This window comes from Corvus brachyrhynchos, unplaced genomic scaffold (assembly GCF_000691975.1).
Source record: "Corvus brachyrhynchos isolate BGI_N302 unplaced genomic scaffold, ASM69197v1 scaffold219, whole genome shotgun sequence".
NCBI lineage: Eukaryota > Metazoa > Chordata > Aves > Passeriformes > Corvidae > Corvus > Corvus brachyrhynchos.
Genome location: NW_008240034.1, coordinates 762,706 through 767,649, shown reverse-complemented (window position 1 = coordinate 767,649; position 4,944 = coordinate 762,706). Strand labels below are relative to the sequence as shown.

Genomic DNA, 4,944 nt, shown 5'->3' with positions numbered 1-4,944 from the left:
AGCTCCAGGCAGTCACTGCCACTCTCGGTGGCATTTACCACAGCACACTGCAAGCAAGATAATTTAGTGGTGTTCTCCACTCAATCCCAAGATGTAAGGAATGGTAGAGGAATCAAATTCAGCTGGAATTACATCTTTGTCTCAAGGTGTAACAGTGCAAAAAGAACACACACAAAGAGGAGGTCAGAGGACAGCAGCGATAAGAGGTTTTGAAAACATGGTTAATAACAAAAAGTTGAAGCTTTCATTTAACACAGTATTGAAAAAATACAGAAGAGACACATGAAGCTTGAAATAAGCCTTCCAATGCATTATTAGTCGTAATAAAGAAAATGTTAATCAACTGTTTTCAAGCTCACTGGCCTGATTTGCAACAAGACAAATACTGATTGCATATAGAAATAACTAGCAAGCTACCAGTGCACTCAAATAATCTCTCCATAGTCTCCAGAGCCACTACAGAGGTTTAAGAACAGATCAGATAAGTCCAGAAGGAGCTGTTTTATGAAGGTGATGGACCACTGAATTACAAGGAGCACAAACACATTAAAACACCCATCTCCACCTACTCCAAACTAGACTCAGAGCAGCAATTCAGAATTGTCCTCTCAAAAAGATCCATACAGGTAACTCTTGTAACAGCTTGTATTGTAAAGGACCTAAAAATTCAACACTTCCAACCTCATTGCCCTAGCGCAGTGCTCCATGTGAATGTGATCCCAAAAATCCCAAAAGAAATGCCCAAAGTTCCTCTCCCCACTCAGGCTCTGTAGCTGCTCCCTGTCACTATTTTCAGCCACCTCACAACCCCTCAATCACTGCACTGGTGCTAAGCACACCCCAACCATGATACAGTTTCCTTGTCTACAGGATAATCATTTCTCCTCCTCTTCCCTCCGTACAGAAACTTCAACCAGATGAATCCTGGTAGTTAATATTTATTATAAGCCATGAACTGAAGTCCAAAATTATTGCTTCAAAATTTAGAGAGCCATAAAATGAGGTTGCTGTGCAAGCAAAGTCACGGGGACAACTGGTCCTACTTCAATGAGACAAATGCAGTTGGATGATTATTCAGGCAGAATAACACAGAATACACAGAAAATCCAGCCTTAAAATGTGCCCCTGCTGATTCATCATGATCTTGGTGCTTTCTGCTGTAAGGAACTCACCTGGACTCACTGGTGGTACCTCCCTGGGTTAGGGTAAGAGCACAGTAAGGTACCATGGGACCCCTAAAGGCATCACTTGGACAGAATAATTCTGTGACCACCTGCTTCATCTTCATCCACTCCACAGAACTGGTGAACATTTAAAACCATGCAACGTGCATTTAAGGACTTGATGAGAAGGGGTCCAGAGCTTTGTGAAGTTCTTAAATATTATTTTATCCATCCCATAGAGTGTCTACGCAGAGCTGTTAACACAGAGCAGTTTATATCTGAGTGCAATTCAGAAAGGCCCTACTAATGTCCCCATAATACAGATTTTTCACTCTTTTCTTAAAAAATAAAAACATTTATCACCATATCAGTGTACTTTAAATGCAGCAGGCCAGCTTTTCCTTAAATTTCTAGGGAAGCTTCTCAGCTGATTCCTTAAATGAGGAGGCTGAGGTAGGAGCCTGGTGAATACAATGTTGAATTCTTTGTGGAATGTATTAATTAATCACACTGAAGTGCAATATGCTCATGAGAATTTAAGCACGGTATGTTTGTTCACAAAACCTGAGAAAAATGGTGTTACAAACTGGGAAAGTTTGTGGAGAGAAGTCACTGTATCCTTTCAACAACTGTTACCAATAGTGAATTCTTGTCAGCACATACCATAAACAAGTTTTATGGATATGGAAAAAAAATTGAAAACAATTTACCCATCTTCTAGAATTACTGCTCTCCAAATTCTAGATTAAATACTGCTCCTAGTCACCCATTTCCAAATACCTCCATTCTCTGAAGGCTGTGTCACCTCAGGACAATGTCACCTGTCAGGAAAGCAAAGCCCGGCAATAATCCCTGGAGAATGCTTGGCCATTCCAGCCAGTGGAACAATCCTTAGCATCTCCCTGGAAACAAAATGCCTTCTCTACCTTTGGCTGGGAAAAAAAGTCCTCCCTGGAGGAAGGTGAGCATGGAGCCTTCTCAGCTGAGGGTTTGTAAGAGCAGCTCCACTCCAGAACCAACTGCTCAGCGTGGTCACGGCAGAACAAAGGAACACAGTACCCATCTGCACTTTTTTTCTATTTAAACACAGAACATGGAATAGTGGAATCCCAGACTGGTTTGGGTTGGAAAGGACCTTAAAGCCCACCTCATTCCACACCCTGCCATGGGCAGGGACACCTTCCACTATCCCAGGCTGCTCCAACATAGCCTTGAATGCTTCCAGCGATGAGGCAGAACATTCATGAAGCTCCAACCTGGCCTGGTTATTTCTAACCTAGTGGCAAAAAACCTCACAACTTCCACTTAAGAAAGTCCCAGTGAGGCTTAAGCCCCTTGGCAGCCTGTCTTGAAAAGTCCAGTGAAGAGAATACAAAGTCAAAACTCAAAAGCTCATATTTTGACAGACAAACTCTTCCTCACAAGACAATGGACACTTGAGTTTTCCAGGATGCAGCCAGGCTCCTAAGCAGTGTGCTCAGCCCATGAGATGCAGGCACTCACCTTCACAAATAAATCTGAAACATCACCTCTTGCATTGTCTCCTCCATCTCACTGTGCTCAATTCTGTTCAAAAATCAACTGTAGTTTCTCCAAGAATTAACTACAATATTGAATTGTTATTTTTTTCCTGGAACTTTCAGGATGATAAGTTATATACAGACATTAAAATTCTCTGTCCTCTCCTGCTGCAGTTAATTTACAGAGCACGAGGAGTGTTATGTACTGACCTGCTCAGAAAATCCTGCTCAAGTGATGGCTTGAGTTACAGACACTTGTAGATGTGCTGGAAGTTTGTTCACCAAAGACAATTTATGACTGTGCATCACTGCCCTGAGAAAACACCGTGTTCCTCTACCTTCCACAGTTCTACGCTCCTTAAAAAAATCAAACCCTCCAGACCTGTATTATGACTGTGATACTGTGCAAGCTGATCCTTCATGGAAACTATGTGAGAAAGCAGCTCCACAGAAGTGCTAGCTGTCACTCTGAGACAAGACTTCCACCTTTGCACAGTCGTCTTCACAGCACAAAGTTTGAAAACACGCTCAGCTGAGCATGTCGCTGAATCCCTTCGACGCAGGATCCCTCCTCCCCAGCTGCTGGGTTAGAAACCACGCTGTTCACTAAAACAGAACTAATTATGTTTTACTTCCAGTGACTCCTCAGCAGAAATTGCTACCACTGACTGTTTGGACATGCTGAAAATTGTACACTTTGATATTAACAATCACACTCAGGCACGCACTGCTGCCCCATGAAAGCCGTGCCCCTGAAAACACCAATTCGCTGCCGAGTTTTAGCAGATTGCACCTCAAATTAAAGCAATTTGCTGGCACTTAAATATTATTCCAAACACCAAAAGCATGAGTTACCCACAGAAAGAGTAATTTAGCTGTTAGAACACTGAATAAACAAACCTATATTTACATTAAACTGAATGTGAGGTACTTACTTACCTTTACCTTAAATTATTTCTTTAAAGACCAAGTGTAAAAATGGGGCCACATCCTACCACATTACACAGACCGAAGAAAGTATATCTGGAGTTATCACCAAGCACGTAACTGGTGAGAAGAGATAGCAGCAAAGTGTTATCAGCCAAAACAGACACGTTTTTTATGTAAAAAAACTACACTGACATTAATTTTAACTCCAAGCCTAAAGTACTGGAGTAACTATGCCTTAAAAGCAGTGCTTCCTGACTAACATCAAACTTCTGCAGCAGGCAGAATCGATTCCTCCTTCCCCTCTCCTGAAACTTTTGTGGTTCTTGAAAAAAAAAGAAACTCTAATTGTCGCCTGCAGCAGCTCCTTGAAGAAACTGGGAAAGGATCTCACAGGGAGAAAAAGCTTCAGCTGCAGTGGAGCTACTTTGATCGGGAGCCAAAGGTGCCAGAATGACAGAGCTGTTGTGTCATGTGGCCACAACAAAATCCTGAAGAGAGGCAACCACGCAGATCTCACCACCCCTAAACTGGGCTCACCCTCCACTTACCAGACAAAACCCCCCCAAAATGACAAATTGGAATTTCCAGCCCAGGCCCAGACTTCTGAAATACACCCTAAGCTAAAAGTCTTCCTAAGGCATAGGTTGGGTCCCTCTCCATGTGGGAGCTTTTGACAGTGTTTCCCCTCCTGCCTGTGCTGGTGTCAGGCTGCAGTGCCTGGGATCCTATGCCTACCCCATCCCAGCTCCAGCCCTGCCAGATGCCATGCTCAGCTCCCTGCTCTCTTGGCTTTAAGGTGTGCCAAGGTGCACTCAAATGGCCTCACACAGGATCCAGGAACATCCCCAGTTGGAGCAACTCGGGAAGCACCAGCCACAGATCCTCCGCTGCCTTGGAAGTTTGCTCCAGCACATCTCTCCTGGAAGGACCCACACTTTGCACAGCAGCTGTCTGTTCCAAGCTGTGGCTCATGGTGACTGCCAGAGGTTATTCCCCATATTAATACTACCTACAAAAAGTTGGTTCTTCCATTGAGGAGCTGTTCCATGGCTACACCAATAAAAAAGTGTTAATGAGTTATTTCCCTGCAGCCTCTGAGCATTCAGAGTGTTTGTTTCCCACCAAGGGCCCAAGTACAGCATGTGCAGACAGGTGCTTGCTGCAAAGTCATTATCATTTGGATTTAAAAAGCTCTTTAATGATCCCCTATAATGACCCATTCTGACAGTGTGAGGGGGGTCAAGCTACTCTACAACAGCCCGAGCTGCCACCAACCCCCCTGTCACCTCTCCTTGCCACATGCTCCCCCAACTCCATGCCAGAACTGCCAC

At 43.8% G+C, this 4,944-nt stretch overlaps 1 protein-coding gene across 1 annotated transcript in view; it reads right to left on the bottom strand.

Moving 5' to 3' along the window:
* The window catches only part of MED26 (mediator complex subunit 26), a 15,921-nt gene extending 12,280 nt beyond the window's left edge, over nucleotides 1-3,641 (bottom strand). The window contains exon 1 of the mRNA XM_017743883.1: nucleotides 3,623-3,641. The gene's annotated coding sequence lies outside the window, so the exon portion shown is untranslated. The remainder of the gene's footprint in view (nucleotides 1-3,622) is intronic.
* Nucleotides 3,642-4,944: the final 1,303 nt, after the last annotated feature.